Source organism: Macaca nemestrina, chromosome 12 (genome assembly GCF_043159975.1).
Source record: "Macaca nemestrina isolate mMacNem1 chromosome 12, mMacNem.hap1, whole genome shotgun sequence".
In the NCBI taxonomy this organism is placed as follows: Eukaryota; Metazoa; Chordata; class Mammalia; order Primates; family Cercopithecidae; genus Macaca; species Macaca nemestrina.
Window position 1 is genome coordinate 130,791,770 of NC_092136.1, and position 23,729 is coordinate 130,815,498.

The 23,729-nt window shown below is 43.6% G+C and overlaps 1 protein-coding gene and 1 pseudogene across 9 annotated transcripts in view; both read left to right on the plus strand.

Moving 5' to 3' along the window:
* LOC105476177 (neurotrimin) overlaps window positions 1-23,729 on the plus strand; it is a 1,408,523-nt gene that overhangs the window by 447,597 nt on the left and 937,197 nt on the right. The window lies entirely within an intron of this gene.
* Window positions 6,269-6,383, plus strand: LOC112425691 (U6atac minor spliceosomal RNA; annotated as a pseudogene).

Genomic DNA, 23,729 nt, shown 5'->3' on the forward strand with positions numbered 1-23,729 from the left:
CTCAATGACAATTTTGCAGCTTCGTGTGTTAGGTAGAAGTGATGCTGGCTCCACTCATATGGCCGGGTCAGCTCCTGTGGTGTGTGCAGGAGTGAAAACTTGTTTGTTTTCTGATGGAGTCAGCAGATCTAAGAGGCACATTAGAACAGGGCTACTGGCAGATTTGTGCCAAGTTTAGTCTCTGGACAACCCACACACCCACCTGGCTCCCCAGAGTGTTCATACTGCTCTGCCAGACAACCCTTGAAGCACAACCAGCTCAGGCTCAGAGGGACTTTCAAGATACTTCATTTCAGTTCCTCTCTTTGGGCTCTGACCCCTCAATAATGCAGCTGCAGTGGTCCTCCAGCCTCTATCGCCAACGATAGGAACTTGCATCTCTACAGAAGTCCATTGCATCTGACTGTCAGATTTCAGAGAGATAGGAGGATGGGAAGAAGAGGCAGGGGAAGAGGTAGGAGAAGGAGATTCTGCCTTCTTATAGAATCCAGCCAAAGGTCCTGTATCTGGAGAGTGATTATAACATAGTGGCCCCAGGGCCAGATTGCCTTGAGCCAAACCTGGCTCTGCCTCTTTCTAGTTTGAGATCTGCGGCAATTGAATCGATCTCTGTGCAACTCAGCTCCTCTTCAATAAGATAGAGATAATTATAGGACTTACCTTGTAAGGTTATTATAAAGATTAAATAAGTTAATGCAAATAAAGTGTTTGAATACTGCCTTGTACATAGTAAGCTCTCAATAAATATTACTTAATTCTACTACCCACAGGACTAGTCTAATTTTTCTACAACATGACTGTTTTCAAATATATGAAACTGTGATTTCTTCCCTTTTTCCCCTGAATCTCCTCTTTACGAGGTTAAATATTCCAAGGTTTGCCTCCTATTTTCTATAAAATCATCCATTAACAGAGTGCTGGTGGTTCTCTCCAGAGTTCTTCTTCTTCTTCTGCGTCCTTCTTCCAGTCTTCTCCCAGTGTGTCCTGGTAGCCCAGATTATTAGAGCACAGCATATTATAGCTTCTCCCGATTCCAAATCCAAGTAGAGTGAAGTCTCAGCTCTCTGGCAAGGCGTGTAAATCCTAAGGGTCTGTCCTCAGTTTGCCTCTCCCCTAAACCGAGGCACTCCCTGCTCCATGGCCTCTTTGGGGTTTCGTGTTGCTCCCTCTGTATAGCACACGTGCTGTTCCTTCGGCTTATGTTCAGCCCTACCCTGCCCCTCTCTACCTAGAAAATGCGTTTGATAATTTCAGACTAAATTCAAAGTTCGGTACTTTTTCCTTTGAGTCTTTTTTTTTTTTTTTTAAGATAGAGTCTCGTGCCCAGGCTTCAGATGCAATGGTGCCATCTCATCTTACCACAACCTCAGCCTCCCAGATTCAAGCGATTCTCCTGCCTCAGCCTCCAGAGTAGTTGGGATTACAGGCATGTGCCACCATGCCCAGCTAATTGTTTTCTATTTTTAGTAGAGATGGGGTTTCTCCATGTTGGTCAGGCTGATCTTGAACTCCCGACCTCAGGTGATCCACCTGCCTCAGCCTCTGAAAGTGCTGGGATTACAGGCATGAGTCACCGCGCCCGGCCGAGTCTTCTTACTCCTTCTCTTATGCTTGCCTTGCTCTTTTTCTTACCTTTTCTGTTCATATCTACAACATGTTAGTGTAGGTGACCTATTTACATGTCGATCTCCCCCAACCAGGCTGTGGGCTCCAGAAGGGCCAGGACTGTCTTATTTATCTTTATATACCTAGTACACATAGCACAGCCCCTTGGATAAATGTGACACTCAGTGTTTATGGATGAAAGGAAGGGAGGAAGACCTGAGATGTCACTAGGTATTTCAGCTGCCCTATAACTCTGCCGACTTAAGGTGAGCTATTGTTCATTCAACTCTTCCTTATCGTTTGCCCAAGTTGTTTCACTAGGTATGCAAGAGCCTGACCTCAGAACTTACCCTTTCTATTATAAAGCCATTTTCTTAGATTCAGCTCATCTCTTCTGTCTGACAGATCCTTTTTTTTAGATCCTAACTTATTTTCCCCATACATTAGTAATCCCTCCTGGCTGTAATCAATAATAAACCGGATGTTATGGGTACCTATGTAGTAGTACTTGTGGAGCTCAGTATTTCAGGCTCAACTGACCCAAGAGTGGAAAAGTCATTCTAATGGTGAACTGCTCAGATCAGTAGGGGAAGGGGGAAGAACCTACGCTCTACATCTAGGTGAGGTGCTGGCATCAGAGGGAAGAATGGGGATAGGGAAGATTGAACCTAAGAAAAGAGGAAAATGACTGGATGAATTTATCCAGTTGGAGAAGGTGAAGTGGTCCAATGTTTTTTAGCTGTTTCTCCAAATCTAGTCTCCCTTTCTTCCACAAAGCTGTCCACTAGGGTACTTGACTCTCTTCCTGAACAGTCAAGAGGGAACTCAGCCCAGACATGGAATAGATTAATCAACAGCTTTTTTCCTCAGTGCAATTGATGATATATGAACATTTATAGTTGGATAAACCATTTTGCTACTTCTGAGGACAAATAAGAATTAAGTAATCATTCTACGTTTCCTCTTCCTTTTCCATGAAAACTTCCCGATAAAAGGATCTAAATGCCATATTGTCATCTTTTCCATTATTTTCTCATACTGCTAACTCCTTGTCCAAGGTCAAATATTTTAATAATTAAATTCAGAAGCTTTTTCATGGACTCCTAGAGTTGTCAGATACCATGGCATTTCACTTGCCCTGTCTCCTCCCCAAGGCAACAATACCGTCTGAACTGTGTTGATTAATTCCTGCTCGAGAATTCCAGAGATTTCTAGTGGCCAGACACTCACTACCTGGGTTGTGGCTCTCAGTTCTGGTTGCCTATCAGAATCACCTCTGGAGATTATTATGAAGCAGATGCCCAGGTCTGACTCTCAAAAATTCTCCTGGCACAGGTCGAAATAGGGCAAGTTCATCTCTATTTCAAAAGAACAACAGATGATTCTATTGGGAGGTACAGCTAAGCATAACTGATGTTAACACTCTTTTTCATAGCTGATAAACTATGTGAGAAAGCACTTTGCAATTCTGGCAGGCATTTTCGATGCCTCCTCAATATCAATTCTATCCTTTCTCTTTCAAAATAATACTCTAAATTTTTTCATAGTAGGAACATGCCCATTTAAAATACTCAACTTCCAGATTCTGTTATAACAGGATATGGTCATATACTGTGGTTCAGGCCAATGGAATACAAGCATAACATGACTGGGTACTATGTGGAGGGTTGTACGTGGATGGCCTGTGCTTTTTGGACTTTATTATTTTCCCTTCTTGACTTGGAGACTGTGATCCCTCCTGGAGGTGCAGGGTCCCACTTACAAACAGGAGGAGAAAGGACACATACCAAAAATGACAGAGAAGGATGCTTGTAGGTCAAACCACATGGACTTGCTGTTTGGGTAAATAAAAGAATAATTGAGTATGGGTAATTTCACAGGGGGAACTCAGGTTCAAGATGACCTAGCAGCTGCACCAGCTCTAGAATGCATAGCTCTAAAGTTATCATCACTTGTGAAAACAAATCTCCATTTAATTAGTTTTCTTTTCCTTGCAGCTGAATACAATTCTAATGAATCTACGTGGAGCAAAAATTTGCCTCTCCCTAAGTTTTGCCTTTAGAGCTATCAGGATAGAAGCAATAGTGTATGATCCACTTTCTAAGAGATGACTATCACAGACCCTACTTATCTTATCGTGGCATTCTTAGTTCTTTCTTGTGATCATTGCATGGCACAGTTTCTGGAGCACTAATCATCCTGATGATTATCTTTGAAACATGACCAGTTTGATAATGATCAACTGAAAAGGTGTTGCCAGAGCAGACTCTGCCAGCTGTAATCTGATTGGCAAAGTAGAAAGTGAACTGTTACTTAGCAGATTTTGGACTTTATAGTTACATAGGTTCATTTAATTATTGTGTTAGTTTCATTCTTTTTTTCAGACATGCCACATCATTGGCTCATTTTGAGGCTGTATTTTTTCCTCTCACAAAAAAACTGATTCCACAAGACCCTGCCTATCCTTGCTCACAGGTGATCTTCTCTGAATGATCTTTTTAAATGCTTAAAGCTTTATTGCCCCTGTGTCCATCGTTTAAATCCATTGAAATTATTTTTGGATCCCGATGAGATGTCTTCATCAGCTTTGTGTTATCTCCAAATGATACAGACATGGCATCTCCACATCATTGAATTTAATGATAAAAGAGCAACATAATCGATCCGAAAGCATGGCCAAGTGCTTACTTACATTTATATTTCATCCATTTCAGAATTATTTGTTCAGACCCTACTAGGTATTAGGCATACACAACAACAAGGCAGGCATAGTTCCTGCACTCAGTTAAATAGACAAGTGACTATCATGTCGTAAGAGCTGGGATAAAAGCAGGTCAGTTTGCTATGGTAGCATTTGGGAGACTTTTCAGGACAGAAAAGTTCTCTGGAAGGAAGATATGTTAAAGCTGAGAGATAAAGGTGAATAGATTTAACCAGGTGAGAGGAGAGATGAGTTTTGTAAGTGGAAGAAACTGTATATGCTAATGTCTCAGGACTGTGATATCAAATTTGGCTAGATTGAGTGTGTTTGTATGGGGTGATGGGAGGAGGAAGGTAGGTGGAAAGACAAGAGGTATACGTAGAGAGGTAGGTAGAGGTCAGGGCTGGAACTGTTTTTATTGAAGATTTTATACTGAGGGAAAAGGGTGCATTGAAGGGTTGTATGCCTGGGAGTAACATGATCACACTTGCAGTTGTAGTGGTCAAACAACACGATTTGGGTTAGCTGAAAATGGTAATGTGTCATTCTAGTTGCAATATGGGAAATGAATTGAAGTTGGGCAAGACTAGAGGAAAGGAAGCCTTCTAAGGGACATCGCAACCAGTTAGGCACGAGGTCACCAGAGTGACAGCTGCAGAGAAGGAGAGACATGGGGGTATTCAAAAGTTGTGGAGGTAGAAGGGTTAAGACTTGGAGATGGACAGGGAAGAAGAGGATAAGTAATAAAGAAAGCGTAAGAGGACTTCTGTTTTCTAAGTGAATGGCTTAGAGGTGGATTTTAGAGAGATAGCAAGGAATGCAATTTGGGTCATGATGGGTTTAACAGTAGCTTTCCAATATGAGGTTGGCTAGCTGGATCTGAAACCCTGGAGAGGTATCTGGGCATGAACAAAGACAGTCTTCAACACAGATACAATTAATTATCCAGGGAGAGAGTAAGGAATACATAAAAAAGAATTGAGGGCAAGCACTAGTCCTTAAAGGCTGGGAGGAGAAGGGATCTGAGAAAGCAGATTGACAAAAGTGGACAAATACATAGGAGACAAATCTGAAAGCATGAGGCCATCAAGGCCAAATGATGCAAATTTGAGGAAGGCAGGAATGTCAGCAGTGTCACATGCTTCTAAAGAATCAAGGGAGATTATATTTAGTTGCAATAATCTCTCCCATGTCCTTGGGGATAACAGTTTTGTGGGGCAGAGCAATGGAGTGGGGATACAAATGGGAAGAAGAAGTGGAGTCAGAAAATGAGTGTAATTATTTCAAAAGGTGACAGAGAGAGAGAGAGAGAGATGGGCAGGGGCCAGGGAAGGAGAGGCAAGAAGGATGTGGGGATGGCTGGCCAGGTGAGGCCCTCAGGGAATACAAACAGGTGGGAGGAGTGGTGAATCCTGAGCATGGGTAGAGAAAGAAGTCTTGAAAAAGACTGCTTCCATTACTCTTTCAAGTGAGGAAGGAGAGAAGTGTTCGAGAATATGCATTATGATTAGATTCAGCTGCAAATGACAAAAATGATGCAATTAGAGTGGCTTAAGTAATGTAATCTGTATCCCTCTGGTTATGGAAATACTCTACTTTGTCTGTTCATGGCTAGTGAGGTGTTCCCTAAACTCAGGCACCCAGGCCTTTCTGCCATCTGGACCTGTTGTACATGGCCTTGCCTCCATGGTCTGAGGTGGCAGCATCTGTGTGCCAGAGTGGAATGAGGGAGAGATGAAGAAGAGGCAGGAGGTACCTGGGCATTGCCCCCTGCAGATGCTCCTGGAGGCCATCACATGGCATCCTTGCTCACCTCTTCTTGGCCAGAACTCAGCCACATTGCCACACCTAAGTACAAGAGCATGTGGGAAACTCACAATCCCCTGTGGATGATCATATGCCCAGACAAAGTCAGGGGCCTATCACCATGGAAAGAGGGATGGACATTAAGAAACTATTAGTGTGTCATATGAAAGGAGGAAAAATTAGTATTCCCTTGATAAGGATGGAAGAGGCCCTCAAGTCCATAGGGTGCACATATGGTTAAGGCATTACCACCATAAAACCATGATGTTTCAATATCACCAGTCATTAGGGAACCACAGATGAAAACCACAATGAGGTACAACTTCACACCCATTAGAATATCGCTGATGAAATAAAAAAGGAAAATAAATATTGGTGAGGATGTGGAGAAATTGAAACCCTTGTGCATTGCTGGTGGGAATGTAAAGTGATGCAACCACAGTGGAAAGAGTTTGGGGGTTTCTCAAAATGCTAAACAGGCTGGGCTCAGTGGTTCATGCCTATAGTCCTAGCACTTTGGGAGGCTGAAGCTGGAGGATTGCTCAAGCACAAGAGTTCATGACCAGCCTGGGCAATATAGAAAAACCCCATCTCTACAAAAGAAAAAAATTTTTTTTAATTTTCCAGGTGCAGAGGTGCACACCTATAGTCCCATCTACTCAGGAAACTGAAGTGAGAAGATTGCCTTGAACCCAAAAATTCAAGGCTGCAGTGAGCTGTGATTGCACCACTGCACTCCAGCCTGAGCAGCAGAGCAAGACTCTGTCTAAACAAAACAACATTAAACATACTAAATCAGTCAGTGAATTGGAAACAAAAATAAACTAAACATGGGATTATCATATGACTCAGCAATTCTACTCCTGGGTATATATCCAAGAGAATGGAAAGCAGGGCCTCAAAGAGGCATTTATACATCAATGTTCACAGCAGCATTATTCACAACAGTGAAGGTAGAAACAACCCAAGTGTCCATCATCAACAAATAGATCAACACAATGAGGTCTGTGCATAAATGGGTATTATTCAGTCTTAAAAGGGAAGGAAATTCTGACACATGCTGCAGCGTGGATGAACTTTGAAACCATTATGCTAAGTGAAATGAGCCAGACACCAAAGGACCGATAAGGTGTGATTCCACTTACACGAAGTACGTAGGATAGGCAAATTCATGGAGAGGCTATCAGGGGCTTGCAGGAGGAGGGAAACAGGGAGTGATTTAATGGTCACAGAGTTTCTGTCTGGGATGATGAGAAAGTTCTGGAAATGAATGGCGGTGATAGTTATATAATATTGTAAACATACTCAATGCCACTTAATTGTACACTTAAAAAAATGGTTAAAAGGGTGAATTTTATTTCATGCATATTTTACTAGAATAAACAAATGAAAATTAACAAAAAAGATAATCAGCTCTCTCTGGCGTAGGAAGGAGGCAGGTAAATGTGTAAGCTTGGTGGCAGGAAGTTAAAGGAGCTTGCATTTGCTTGCTTTTGTTTTCCCTGAGTATAATGCAGGGAAAATGTGTGTGTTTGCACACACCTGTGTCCAGGTCCACATATTTGTGTCCATATACCTGCAGCCTGGTTAAAGGACCGAACTAGTTGCTTGTGTAATGGGAGAGACAGCTGATGAGTGAACAAGATAATCCTATGCAGTATTAATCACTTTTCCCTCAGGCCACTGTCTTTTCTCTGGACTCTAAATAAAAATATAGTCTACCCCAGTCTTCTTTCTTTATCTCTTTTTTTGATTCTGGTCCTACCATTTAGGGCCATCTTCCAAACATATCCAGAGCTCATCATTTACTCCTTTCTTGCATTGCCTTTTTAAGGAATTAAAAAGATATGTTTTTATCTTTACAAATTACAAAGCATATTCATATCAAATACATTTCTTAATCTCCACATCAATCAGAATATCCTTTCTCATCCCAGTCTATCATTAAGGTTAGGAGCTGAGTTTTTTCCCCAAGCCCTTATTTTCCTCATCTTTCAAATAGGATATATGAATTTCCTTGGAAGGTAGTTTTCACATTTAACCGAATTAACTGTGTGAAAACTTTCGGCACTCAACTCATATTGCAAAATTAAAAGCCAATGTTTTTGAAGCTCGCTGACAGCACAGGTACTTGTGACTGGACCTCCCTATCGCCTGATTCCCTCTCTTGGCTCTCTCGCTCTCTCTCTCTCTCTCTCTCCCCCCCCCCTCTCTCTCACTCTGTTCCCAGCACTCCGCTCTTCACTCTGCTCCATCGCCCTAGCAAACACTGAACGCTGGTGCCCTTCCACAGCTCTGTACATTTGCAGGAGCTGCTCTCTAATAGGAATGTTCTTCCTGCAGGATCAGGACAGTGGAACACTGTACATTCTCATCTTAGTGTTGAGTGATGATGGAGTAAATAAGACCAGGGAAAGAATTTAAGAGGCTGAAAAAGGAGAACAACAATAGCAGAGGAGGGTGACTTTATTTAACAACAAAGTATTATATATTTCAAAATAGCTAGAAGGCTTGAAATGTTTCTACCACATAGGACCAATGTTTGAGGGGATGGACACCCCTAGCACCTTGGTTTGATCATTACACATTCTATGCATGCAGCAAAATATCACAGGCACCCCATACATATGTACTAATATTATGTATTAATAAAAACATTTGTAAAAAGAAAATAAATCTGAAACCCGCTCCCCTCTTAAAAAAAAATGGAGAACGAAAGTTTGTTAAGACTGACTCCAACCCATCATTTTTATACTTAGCCTTCCTGGGGACCCTGGTTTCTAATCTGCCCTGGGAAAAGAGAAAGGAATCTGTGACACCTAGCATCATTAGACCAGGACTCTCCAAGCGTGGTCTCCAAATCAGAAAGTATGGGGCCAGAACCCAGCAATCTGTGTGTCAAGAAGCCCTTCAGGATATTCATCCTAAAATTTGAGAACCATTGATTTAAAAGAGTGTGAAGACTGAAAGTCGGGAGCTCTTTCTGGAAGGGCCACTCCCAGGGCTGGACATGGGGAAGAGGAAGCAGCAGCATGGACCCTGCCTCTTGGGAGGGGCCTCAGTGTCTCTCAAATACTCTCACCTTAGAAAAAATCTACTAAACCACCGGGACAGAGGAGGCTTGGTGGTGTGTAAGCAGTATAAATATGTACATTCACTTATTTATGTACATACATATAGATTCTCTTTGGCTAGGGCTGCCAGATTTAGCAAATAAAAATCCAGGACACCAGATATATTTAAATTCCTGATCAACAAATGATTTTTATTATGCAGAGCACATACTAATACTAAAAGACATTTTTTTTGTTTTTTTTTTCAATTCGAATTTAATCGGGCATCTTCTTCTCATTTTTAGCAGGCATCCTACCTTTTGCCCATAAGTATTAGGTACATCAGGGAAATAGCCTGATCAGAATCAGTGTCTAAAGGTAGAAGTGTGTTTTAATGGCCTCTTTATTTCCATTTTAATAGGAATGTGTATGAGTTAGCACAGAAGAAAAAGAATGCTGCTCTTTCTGGCTCATTGGATTATTTTAAGATCTGTATTTGGGGAAAGAGAAAGCAAGCAAGAGAATATAGGGAGAAAGATGGTGGTTGGCCTGGCGCAGTGGCTCCCACCTGTAATCCCAGCACTTTGGGAGATCGAGGCTGGTGAATCACTTGAGGTCAGGAGTTTGAGACCAGCCTGGCCAACATGGTGAAACCTCGTCTCTGCTAAAACTACAAACATTAGCCGGGTGTGGTGGTGGCACGTGCCTGTAATCCCAGCTAATTGGGAGGCTGAGGCAGGAGAATTGCTAGAACCTGGCAGGCAGAGGTCGCAGTGAGACAAGGTCATGCCATTGCACTCCAGCCTGGGCGACAGGAACGAGACTTCATCACAAAAAAAAGAAAGAGAGAGAGAAAGAAAAGAAAGAGAAGAAAGAAAGAAAGAAAGAAAGAAAGAAAGAAAGAAAGAAAGAAAGAAAGAAAGAAAGAAAGAAAGAAGGAAGGAAGGAAGGAAGGAAGGAAGGAAGGAAGGAAGGAAGGAAGGAAGGAAGGAAGGAAGGAAGGAAGGAAAGAAAAGAAAAGAAAAGAAAAGAAAAGAAAAGAAAAGAAAAGAAAAGAAAAGAAAAGAAAAGAAAAAGAAAGAAAGAAAGAGAGAGAGAGAGAGAGAGAAAGAAAGAAAGAAGAATGATGGTGGTTGAAAGTGGCCCACATGCCAGCAAGTCCTCCCCGCTAGTCAAATAACTGAGCACCTATTATGGGCCAGGCCCTGATTTACATGACCCTGAGTGAGATAAGCAGCAACCCTCTAGGAGGTTGAGCTCCCTGCCTTGGGCCTGGCTCCTGGGCAGGTTTCCTGCAGCCACCCCTTACCTGCCCCAGGTGACAGGATGCTACCCCAGAGGGTGGGACCTTGATGCTGTGGCTGGGCAGTGAATGACAAGCTTCCTAACGAGATGCAGCTGGGGGAGCAGCTTGCTGACAGAACAATTTGCCGGTGCCCAGAATATCCACCCAGCCTCGGCAAAGCGGCAGCCTGGCGGGCGTCAGGAGAAATTTCAGGATTTATCATTCGCCTTGGTGGCAGGTGTGCTGCGAGCCGCCCTACTTCCCGATGTGCTTTTCCAGACCTGCAGACTGGATGGGCAACCCACCCAGGCTTCCAGAGCCTCGGGAAGAACGTGTAAAACTATTTCCTATTTTTTTCCTCCTCCTGATCTGCTTGTGTTTATGTAAATGACTGGAAAAGCAGTTTTCGGCTTATTTTCACAGCTTAAGGGCTTCGTGAGAAGCTTATTATTGAAAAATTAGAAACCGAAAGCACCGTCTTAGACAATGAAATAGCAACCCAGCGACTATGTGTGTAAGGCTGGGTGTGCTGTAACTGGCTGCGTTACACATAGGAACTCCCCTGGGATTCAGTAATCAAACACGTGGCAACAGGTTGTCTGTTTCAACAGAGAGTGAGTAATCAAAGGAGATTTGCAGTTAATCCAAATATAACAGAGAAGCATCCAAGGGAAGCCCAGGAAAAGGAGACTAGAAGAGTGAGGGGTGGATGAGGCCAGAGCTTCCTGGTTTGGAGTTCCAGATGCAACAGAGAGAACTGGGAGAGGGGCACTCTCTCTGAGTGCTTGGGTTGGTCCATTTGCATTGCTATGAAGGAATACCTGAGACTGGGTAAAGTACAAAGAGGTTGATTTGACTTATGGTTCTGCAGGCTGTATTAGTGTGGCACAAGCACCTGCTCAACTTTGGGTGAGGCCTCAGGAAGCTTTTAGTCATGGCCAAAGAGAAGAGATACTTTCAGGTCACACAGTGAGAAAGGGAGTAAGCAAGAGAGGAGAGAGAGGTGTCATGGTGTTTTAAACAACCTACTTTCCAGTGAACGAGAATCCATGACTCTGAGGAGAGGACCAAGCCATTCATGAGGGATCCGCGCCCATGACCCAAACACCTCCCACCAGGCCTCACCTCCGACACTGGAAATCATATTTCAACATGAGATCTGGAGGGATCAGACTATCAGCAAGGGAGGAACAAGCTGCACAGAGGAAGGGGAAACTGAGGTTTGGTACCCATTGAAGCAAACCAGAAAAATAACCTGAGCACTTGGCCCTTACACTTGACCAGCAATGTAAAATTGGGGAGGAATTAATTAGCATTAAGTGATTTACTTCAAAATCCTGAGTCCTACACTGGATTGGGGTGGCGTGGAGAAGGACTTGCTCCATCTTGGCAGGCCAGAAAGAAGAAAGTGGTGCGGGCCTGCAGACAGTGGTACCCATCAGCGTTTCAGGGAGACACTTTGGTTTGCATGTGTATCTCCGTGGTTCTCAAAGTGTGGTCCCTGGCTGGCAGCACCAGGGTCCCCTGGCACTTGTTAGCAATAGGAATTCTCAAGCCCCACCCCCCAGAGAGCCGTCTGACTCTGGACCTCTGAGGGGAGGCCCAGCAATCTGTGGATCTAGAAGCCCTCTGGATGATTCTGATGCACGCTTCAGTTTGACAAGCACCGGCAGACCTGGTTACCTGGCCAGAGGTTCCTCTGTGGGCTTCTGTGTGGACTACTCCACCCAGTCCCAGGGGAGATCCTGGAGCAATTCTGTGCTGACCCTTCTGTCCTGATCTTCCTAACCTCGTGGGGCTGTGGGAAAGGCATTTCGCATTTATTACACGTGTACTACTACCATGTGCCAGGCACTGCTAAATGTTTTATGTGTGATATTTAATCTTTCCATCAACCTTGTGAGGTAGGGGTTGTAGATAGCATTTTATTGCAGAGAATATTTGGGTTCAGAAAGACCAACTTGCCCAGGTCTATGTTTCCTGAGCCTGTACCCTTATTCATTCTCACACGGCCTCTCTGCCACATACTTTTCTGTCCCCAGATGCTTTGGGTGCCACCAACACAAAGAAACTACCAGCCTGGCAGGGCCCCAGCTCTCCACTGCCAGGCTTGGCCTTCCCCGCCCCACTCCTTGCCTCATGTTAATTTCCCACCTGAGTACTGAGTACTTTATAAATAGCAAATCTAAAATGAATTTTCTACCAGCGATCATTAGCTCCCTTGACATCCATTAAACATTCTCGCAAGCAGAGTGAAGTGACAAAAGGGATTGATTTTTACAGTATGCTTAATAGGGGAAAAGAAAGAAAGGTGTTGACAAGTCTTTTTTTTTTTTTTTTTTTTTTTTCTGTCCTGATATCACCAGGAATTTGAAATCAGTCAAATGACTTTTATCTGGAAAAAAAAAAAAAAAAAAAAGATGGCTAGGATTGGGTGCGGGAGGAGAGGGTCGGGAGAAGGAAACAGGCTCCCAGCACCCTGTGCGGCTCATTTCTGCATCCGTGACAGGTAAACATAAAGTTAGTTACCTAGTGCCAGCCACCAAGATGAATATGTCAGATTTAATGCTTCAAAATATATAGGGTCCAAGCCAGGGAGGGAGTAGGGGGGAGTGGAGGAGGAAAGAAGGCTGTATTAGGGGAGAGGGAAAATAACCAATCTTCTGCTGAAACTATTGGAAGAATAAATGTGTTGATGCAATAGTGGAAGTCAGAGAAGGCTGGCATATGAGGCACTGTAGCTGAAAATTTAACTTTGATTTCAATTTTCATATTTGTCAGCAATAATTAGATTCAAGAAATGTTTTGCCACTGTTCTAAAATACTAATAAGTAGAGGCCTTTGTAGTGTGGTTAATGGAGTCTTTTCTCCTAGTGGTCTAGGAAAATTCCATTAAAGCAAAAAGTCATACTATATTACAGTGTTTCAACATACATGGACTCTGCTGCCGCAGTGATGTCACCCCAGGGATGGGAGTCCTCTACGCAACCACAGAGCCCCTGACAGGAAAGGGGTTGGGGCTTCATAGGCCTTAGCTGTCCATCATTTCAGACCTGCACAGACCTCCCTGGCTCATGGGTGGCGGTAGGGGAAAGAGAAGAACAAATTCCATGAAGCCTCACCTTGGGAAGGACGTGTTTTATAAGCATCACCTCCTGGAGCAGGTTGAAGAGAGGGCAGGAGGAGTTGATGGGCACTTTCCCTGCGCTCCCCCGTCTGGACGCCTGTTGCCTATTCCTTTAATGAAGAAGCTCCACCCAGTGGCGGAATCTACACGCGCTCCTCCTCCCAAGCCTCAGCCTGCTCTGAAAGTCTGGAAGACTGCTTTCTCTTGAGATCAGAATTTGATAAAGAGGCCCAAGGTCTATTATTTTTGATTGGCTTTTCGCTGGAGTGCCTGTGCATCTCTGATATCCCAGGTAACTTCCTGCAGGGCAGTATGGGGCGGATTGGGTTTCACCTGCTTTAATGTAGAGGTAAGTGAAGGGTTAAGTGTGTTGTACCCACACACTCCAGAGAGTCCTCGTGGATGAGGGAAGGCCTAGGGCATCCTCATCTCCCTTCTACCCTACTTTCCACACCACTCCCCTGCCGTCAGGGATTAATAATCACGTGCTGGGCTTATTCAGATGGGCTCTGTCTGTCTGGAGCACCCTCTCCTAGGCAGACTGCTGCTGCAGACACAGCCACCTGTTAGCCCATCTCCCTGAGTCCAGGGAGCTCAAGGACCCTTCTCGCGATTGTCCTTCCCAAAATTCTGAAGTGGATCCCCAAACTGGGATGCCAGTTCTTGCCGAAAGAAAGCCCCACGGGCCTATGTGATCTCACCCACCTCCCCACACGTGGTCTCCTTCATGTCAGATTGTGCTCTGCTTGACATAGTAGTAGAAAGACTTGGAGTTTACTAATCCTAAACCATAAATGGGAAGTGATGGAGGAATGGATAGATGGCAGGTGAGGGGAGGAGGGTCCCACCAGGTTTACCACCTAGGCCTGGATAAAGATGAGTTGCAGAAGTCACACAAGGCAAAAGGGAGATCACACCCATTCCATTAGTGCAGGGCAGCTCCCTCCCACCCTTCCCTGTGCCCATCCCTGGGTGCTTCTTTCCTGGGCCTGGGCCCTCCCCTTGCTGCCCCCACCCCCACCTCCCAGGGTGAACAGAGAGGCCGGGCCTGTACTTCTCCCCAACAGAGCAAAGACTTACCTTTGGCCCATGCCTCTCTCTCTGCCCCTCCTTTCTTCTCTCTTTCCCCACCAATCGCTGCTTAGCTGCGGCTTCACTTTTCCCTAGTGGCATGTGCCAGATCTTATCCCTATGAAGCACTTGAGGATGAAAGAAGGAAGGGGATATTAAATCCACCAGTGATACGCGTGGCAATTGGGAGAGGCTTTTGTTGTGTCATTTCCTACCTCCTTCAGCCTATTAAGCAAACAAAAGTGCTTGTGGAATGAGAAATGTAAATGGCCAACGCAAGCCGATTAATCCTAGATGTACAATTCCATTAATAAGGCCGCTTTTTAATAGGCGGCTCTGGCAGCAACAGCAGGCAGGCCAGGAATTGATGTATTCTCTGTAATTGTATTGCAACTAATAGGATATGAAGAAAATTGTACCGGAGAAGCAGGTCTTTCAACACGATTTTCCAATCAGCTGAAATAATGACTTGCAGTGGAAAGCCTTGAAAAGGAATGACACATGCAAAAATACAACATCGTCCAGAAGTGTCCATGATTCCCAGTCCCAGATTGAAGCTTCTTTCTTTCTTTTTTGCCTGACTTCCCTCATTTTTCTCTCTACTCCACTCTTGTTCTTCATCTCTTCTTCCCCGTAGGTAATGCCAAGACCCAGAACAGTCTGGTCACCTGTGGAGGGTCTCCCAGGGAGATTCCCCACCCCTGCCCCCCAGCCTTTTGCCTGTCTAGGCCCCCTCACTGGCTGAGATTACTTGGTTCACCTTTTGAAAAGTCAGAGCGAGAAGGAGAGAGGCTGGGTGCTCTATGGAGAGAAAACTGAGTAGGAACTCAGTGTCGGCCCTTCTACTAATACTAGTTGTTGAGTGACTTGGAAGCCATGCCTTCACCTCTCTGGATTCTCATCTGACTGAACCTTCCAGCCCCACAATGCAGTAGCTCGAGTGCATTTTCAAAGAGCAGGCTAGGAGAAAAGCTGGCATCCTTTCACTTCAGGACCAACGAAGGCTGTCTAAGAACAAGAGCCCCTCTCTAAAGGAGTGCCCTCATTATCTGCATGTCCATCTACTGAGAGGCCCTGCAGAACTCAGGCATCTCAATGTTGAGCTCAGCTTTGGAAATCAGGCCTGTGTGCATGCTTAATCACGGATAAGTTGGTCACTTCACTCCTTCATTCAACAAATGTGTGCAGGGAGCCAGTGGTGCACTAAGGCACTGTTCTAGGTTCTGGAAATGAAGCAGTAAACAAAGCAGGCAAAACAGAAGTCAATCCTTCCCCTCATGGTGCTTGCAGTCTCTCGAGTCAGCAACACTTTTGGTGAGCCTCACAGCTGGGGTGTTAGGCACTGGACCTTTCTCTGCAGCTACTTAGGGATGGGAACTAAAAGTTCCTCTGCTGTTGTTTACTTGGCCAAGGTGGCAGTGGGAGCCAGGCTGCCTTCACATGGCCCCTGCCAGGACCTCTCAGTCCTGTTCTCAGCCTCTCCTAATCAGTGGGTCTCTGTCCTGCCCATTTGTGTGTGGACTCTGACCCTTCCTTGGTCACAGGCTGGAGAGTAAATATAAAAAGAAAAGGCAAAGCACATTTCAGTTGAAATCCCCAAGGAAACTGATATGATTGCTGAACAGAAATGGTTCCAATAAGGGCAGAGAGGAATATTGCTTTTATAGCTTTTGGGACATAAAACATTTAGAAAATGTGATTGACTGGCAGGGTCTAATTTATCATTTATATCATCCCCTCTGCTCTCACACACTCTATCTTGCTCCCCACAACACCCAGGCAGACACTCACGTGCAAACTTTTTTCTCTCTTTTTTCTTTCCTTTCTTCTTCTCTCTCTGAGACTTGGATTTATCATCATTCCGTTAAGGAGGAGAACTCCTGTGGCTATTTATAATTAATGCTCAGAAACCTGCCAATCCATTTAATGACACTAGCAGGTCATGGCCCCCTTATAGCTCTCCATTAATCATCATTAGAACAGCTCTGAGTTTTTACATTCTTTTTAAATGTTAATTCACCTCTGTAATGCTCCTTTTAGTTAAAACTGTAAAGGGAGAAGTGGCTGGTGTCTCCACGCGCCCGCCTGGGAATAGCGTGGTGGGGTTGATAAAGCCTGCTTGACTTCCTCTGTTCTTTTTCTCCTCTGACCCCGGTCCCTGCTACCAGATGTCAACCCAGTTTCTTCTTTGGTTGCCTAGATTTATCTTCTAAAAAACACCCAGTGGCTTAAAGTTCTGGGCAAATAAACGTATTTGAATACCTTTGGACTCCCAGGGCTCAAGCCACAACCCATGAGAAGTTCTTGGCTTACTCACTAGGACCCAGGGTCCTGACGTGGCAGTGCAGCTCCTAGAGGTGAGGGGCGTCTAGAACTGTTCGCGTGATTTCCCGGCACTCAAGGGCGGGCTCCAGAAAAGCGGGTAAAAAGGAGTCAGGGAAAGAATTATCTTTCTTTCTATCAACAGAGCTGGCCACTTGCTTCATTTTTGCTACTGATGGGCAATGAGACTGGGCAAAACATTCAACCTCCTTCCTCACCTATGAAACGGGATCCATATCTGTCATTTCCAAAGAAAAGGGTTAAATCTGTAAAATATTAACTGGCATTGAAATCATCCTGGACTTTTAAAACTGATCTCAGTGCCAGGCATAGTATTAGTGTCATTCCTTGCCCTTCTCTGCCACTTTCCTGCGCACAGCTTGACCTCCAGCTCTGCAGCCTTCATCCCTGTGGATGTGTACGTCTTCACGCCGCTCGGTCTGTTGCTTTTAGATCATATTTCCCCAGCCATAAAAGTATATTTTGAATCATTAAAACAAATGTGGTGAAAGAAGTAACGGGAACATACGACTGGGTGTGACGGCTCACACCTGTAATCCCAGCACTTTGGGAGGCTGCGGCAGGTGGGTTACTGGAGGTCAGGAGTTCGAGACCAACCGGGCCAAGATGGTGAAACCCTGTCTCCACTAAAAACACAAAAATTAGTCAGGCACTATGTAGCTGTAGCTGTAATCCCAGCTACTCAGGAAGCTGAGGCAGGAGAATCGCTTGAACCCAAGGGACGGAAGTTGCAGTGAGCTGAGATCACGTCACTGTACTCCAGCCTGGGTGACAGAGTGAAACTCTGTCACAAAAAAAAAAAAAAAAAAAAGGAGAGGGAACATAAATGTGAGCACCAATTCTGTTATTGATTAGCTGTGCAACTCTGGGAAGCTCACATCACCTCCCTGGGCCTCATTTCCCTTACTCTGAACTCTATATTTTTAAGATGCCATGATTTAGTAAATGCTGTGATTTTATTGCTTTCCTGTGAGTCTTCCCAAGGGGCTACTACAGTGAGTCAGGAATAACTGGGAAAAAGTGGTCCTGTTTTGACCATCTGAGCTTTTAATTTTTCTTATCTTGTCAGGTGACATGCCCCAGAGTTGACTGCTCTAACAAAAGCAAACACAAATAGATGAGGAAAATAGAAAAGACATTTTAAATTCATTTTTGACTCACTGTCTCATTTTTCTAGGCAAAATCCATCTTCATATCAGGTCTTTGGAACCATAAACTTGAATTTACTTTCGAGGCTGCCTGAAATCTACATGTTCAGTGGAGAGGACCCTCAGGGCCAACTAGATACCAGATGCCTCATCAGTTTTGTCATTTTATCTTTTTAAGTACTCCTTCAAAGTAGCTTAACCTCATTTTATACATGGGTAAACTGAGGCTTTAAGAGGTAATGCGGCTAGTCCAAGGCTGATGTATTTTGTAGTTTTCAAGACCATGAGTCAAACCTAGCTCTCCCAAATTGAAGCCCAGCTTCTAGTTTTGTATGACTTCATCTTGTTTTGCCCACTCCCATAGCTTTCTTTGGGCGGGCATGAGGCGATACACCTTGAAGGACATAAAGATGTGTCCTCTCAGTTCTCCTCTTCTGTCTGGACACCCAGTGTCCCCAGATATTTGAGAAGAGGTGTGATGAGGCCGGCCATGGTGCTCATGTGGTCAGCTCTTGTTTTAATCCTTAGCACCCTTTCAGAAGCCAGTTATGGGGAAAGCACAGTGTGTCTTGGGACTCTGCTCCTGACTGGATGGCTTTCCAAGATCGCTGAGATGGCTCTTCCTCCGGCATAGAAATTGATTGATGGTTATCCAGACAGCAACTAATGACCTCTGATTTGGACTAGCAACCTCCTTTCCTGAGTTTATCCTTCACTGTGTTCAAGTTCCCTTTGGCATCAGGATGTATAAATAGGCTTCCTGGGGGTTTTCTATAAGAAAGCTCACCAGCCATGCCTCCTCTTTTCCAGTCTTTGTACCTGTCCCCAGTTCTTACAGGGACACTCATACTCATCTCTGCCTTCCCTGCAGAGCACCGCTGATAGTCTAAGTAGACACAAGTCCCCAAGCTGGGCTTCGGCCATCTGTCTGCCCTTCACTTGAGGATGCAATAAAATCTGCTTGACAATTGTGTCAGTACGAAGGGCAGAAAGGACTGCATGTCACAAAGCTGTGTAAAATTTATTCTTTCAAAGGTTGTATCAAGAATATTGTGGCCAAAAAGAGCTCTAATAGCAAGTGAGCACAGTGTAATCTGCCTCTTTCTCACATGGCTACTTTCCCCTATTAGTGGATTTGTGTTAGTTCTGCTTGGTACCAAGTTAATAACAATAAGACCTTATAATAGTGTAGCACTGCATATGTTTGAAAGGGCTTTCACGAATCTATTATATCGTCAAATCTTCATGACTGCAGTTGGATTTTAGAACTGAAAGGGCTTTGGAAAACATTTCACCCAACATTCTCAGCTGATTATTATTGATGTATTTTGTTTAGCTTAAGTAATGTATCTTTATTAAATATAATTTGGAAACCATACAAAAGTAGCTTTAACAAGATTTAAAGTCACTCATGCACAATTACATTTAATGTATTTTTTTCTAATTTTTTCTTATTCTCTGCCATGGTTTTTATTATATAGTTATAATCATATCATTTATATCTCATTTTTTTCTTTTAAGAATAGATCAGAAACAATTTTCCATGTCGTTACATAGTATTAGTGAACATCATTTTAATTGGTTTCATTATATTACATCAAGTAGATGTACAATACCATGGCACTATGTTTGGACATTTATGTTGTTCTAATTTTTTGCTGTTATAAATAATGTTTCAGTGAACATCTCCATGATTATGGCGTTATTCCACTTTTATGATTATTTCCTTACACACGATCACTATGAATTCTATTACCACCAATACTCTTACTTTACTCAGGGGAAACTGAGGCATGGAAAAACAAAGTAATCCCAGACCCCACATTCAGTTAGAAAAACAACACAGACCCCAAGTCAGGTCTTTTGTCTCTTGGTTTCATATTGCTTCCATTATATAGTGGTTCTTAGAATTTCTAAATAAAAGGCTTGAACATTACATGAAAGTAATTTCATTTTTAGTACCCAATGGTTGAGAAAAAATTACAATAAAAACTGCAATAAATCTTGCAGCACCTGTAAACAATATGTATGCAATTAAACACGGCAGCATTCATATGTATTTGGAAGCAGTGCGAACAGAGCACGTGGAGAGAAATGCATTGAAGCTGCTGACAATGCTTCATGTGCATATGGACCCTAAATCCCTTTTAAAACTCCCCTCTTTGCCCCACACCCCAAACTCAGGTCCGTTGTTCTTTAAAAAGAAAGCATCCTTCGTTTGCTGCCAGGATGTTCGTTCCAAGCTGGAGTCCATGGGGACCATAATTATCTCCCTTTGAACCTCTCCTGCCCTGAATTTATAGGGATAGCAAGCATGGTAGAAGAGAGATGGACTCACTATTCTGAATGTTGAGAGCTGGAACAGTCCTGCAGTGAGACTGATGTACAGACATCAGGGCTCTACAACCCAAAACAAGAGTCTCCAGTAATAACAGGTGTTTCAATTTGCTGACCGCCTACTAGGTGCTAGGTACAACCCTAGTTGTTATGTATGGATTACATCTATTCGTTTTTATAAGATTGCTATGTTTGTCACAGTTTCACAGATGAGGAGACTGAAGAGGATAGTTGAACTGACATGGAAACTGAGTGATAGGGTGGGGCTTTGAGCCCTGGAACTGTGACTGCTAATCCTATACTCTTACCCTCTGCACACGGAGCCTCTCACCCAGTGTCCCCAGACATTTGAGAAGAGGTGTGATGAGGTCGGCCATGGTGCTTCTGTGGTCAGCTCTTGTTCTAATCCTTAGCACCCATTCGGAAGCCAGTTATGGGGAAAGCACAGTGTAGGACTCTTGGGACTCTGCTCCTGACTGGATGGCTTTCCAAGATCACTGAGATGGCTCTTCCTCCAGCATAAAAATTGATTGATGGTTATCCAGAGAGCAACCTCTTTTGCCCACAGGCTTGGTGCTCTGTCATGACTGGAAAAGTAACTATGCACAGATCATGACTATGGCATAGACTGGGTACACATGAAATTGCTAATACGTACCTGTTTTGATGTATGAAAATACCATTTTCATGAGATTCATCTTAATTTATGCTATGTAGGGGGCCTGATTGCCCTAATAACTCATCACTGACTGGTAGCACGTTGTAATAATGAAAGAGAGGTGGATATCTAGCCACCCGACCTACCCCTTGTCAGCATAAGGAAGCCGAGAAGGGCCCCAGTAAAGCTGAGAGCATTAGAGGATGACAAGGCTGTAAATGAATAGACAGGACATCACCTGCCCCTTCTCTCTAATCTCTCTTTATGTCCTCTCAGTTTACTAGCTGTCCTGAAGCAATTGCAACTCAGTGTCTGTTCCCACTAGCTTTTGTGAGGGCTCTACTGGGGCTTTTATCCCTTGTGCTGAAGACCATACTCATTTTCTCAAACACAAAGCACCAGGGGAGCTCCATCCAAAAGCACAGTCTTTATTCCTGGACCGTGTCTCGAGTTTAAATTCCTGGAGTATTGGTCAAAAGCACGGGATTGAGAACTAGAGGGACCTTGGCTTGAGTCCTGAGTCTACCACTTACTGTGTGACCTTGAACAATTTATTTACTCTCTCTCCCAGCTTTGGTTTTGTCAACCATTAGATTATTTTGATAATTAAATTCCAGAACAGATGTAAATGTGTTGATGCATTGTCAACATGGAACACATTGTTACTTCCTTCTTTTCTGAATCTGGTGACTAGAATAGATACCAGCTAAGAAAATCTGAAGTTTCTGTTTTCACAGAGGAAACCCTATGTACTGAACTATAAGCTGATATCTAAGTTCCAGTAAGTATTGATATGCTTATGTGGACAATGTACCAAAGCATGTGAAATGAGGAATGTTTTAGAAAATCTAGGACATGTGTTATCATTTAATCACCCTCCCTTCCTTGAGCTTTGAATAAAACCACTTTTCTTCCTGCTCTCTTTGGGTCTAACATTGGGCCTTCTATGTTTCTGGAGTCTGATACTGAACTTCTTTAACAATACCTTCCCCGCCGCCCCCACCACCTGCCCCCCCTCCACACACACAGAGAAATATGAAAAAAGGAAAGTGAGGCATGCATAGACAGACAGAAAATTTGAGACAGAGAGAGAGAGACAGGAGAAGTGGAAAGGAGAGAGCAACACATAGAGAGATCAAAACAGAATCACAAAAGCTAAAAATATTTAGCCTTTAATTTAAAACAAACAAACAAACAAAACCCAAAAAACACCGAGAGGCCTTAAAAAGCATACCCACACCACAAAAAGAATAAACTCTCAGGTCATCTAGCTTTACCTACTCCCACCAGAGGGCCACATCCCATCAAGAGAGCTGTAGCATTTGAGAAAGTGTCTTTTTTCACTATTGGGAAGTCTCTTCTTAGTTGTTTCCGTGGGTGAAAACACAGATTTAGAAAACAGGTAGACAAGAGTCCGAATCCCTGATGGGCCCTCTGCTGGATGTATGATCTGAGCAAGTTATTTAACCTGATTGAATGGAACTGTAATACCTTCTCTTAATGTTGTTCTAAGGATAAGTGCAGTAATATGTAGCCATACTTGATACATAGTAGATACTCAATAAAGACATGATTTTAATTTCTGGAATTCAGATGTCCTAGTAGTGATTACTTCTTTCTCTGTCTTCCATTGGAAATCCTTTATACCCACCTGTTCCCCCTACTCTCTGAAGGTACTAGGCATTTGAAAAAGATGTTATACTTGAGACTATTAGAATGGTAAACTATTAGAAATGGTAAAGAATTTCCTCCAGATAAAATTTATCATTGAAAACTTCTTCATTACCCCATAATTATCCTCATCATTATGTGAGTCAGGCCACTGGAAATAAATATTTTTTAAAATTTAAACTAGGAGCTTCACCAAGAGAGAGACTAAACTGTGACTAATGGCCACTGCTTGGCCTCTTAGTTACAGATGTAGGAGAGACTGTTAGCCATGTCTTGCTCGGCCATCAAAGTCTTGGCAGAAGATACCTTGCTCCTGTGGAATAGTGTGCCCTCTGAGCAGGGAGTTATTCTAAGAGAGTTTCTAGATGTAGTGCCAATTTTGGAAAGACCGCGGTAGGAATTGGGCAAAGGGTCTTCACTGATTTATACAGGTGGGAGCATTCGGCTTCACAGAGCCTTAAGCATAGATTACATTCCAAAAATAATGTTATGGATGCAACACCATGAAAATCACATGTCATGTCATAACCACCATGATGAAATGTTGGATCCATATTTAGCATGTGATCTCTGCTATAACACTCAGTTCCATACACAAGAACTTGTCTAGGATTCAGCAATCTATACTGAGGTGTTCAGAGGAGCATGATCAATGGAGGAAATTGCTTATTTCCCCAAGAAAAAGAAAACTAAGTCATTTAAAAAACACACAAACAAATATTGGAGAATCCTGCTTGCCCAGTGGCCAAATAGGGGTTAGCAGATTCGTTTCCCTGGGAAGGGTCAAAGAAACAAGAAACTAAGAGAAAAAAAAGGAGTCACACAGAAGATGGACCACATTACTGGGGCCTGTAGGAAAACAGCACAAGCCAGCCAATGGGGAGAGCCAGTCCAGCCATCAGCTCCCTCGTGTGTGCCCACTCA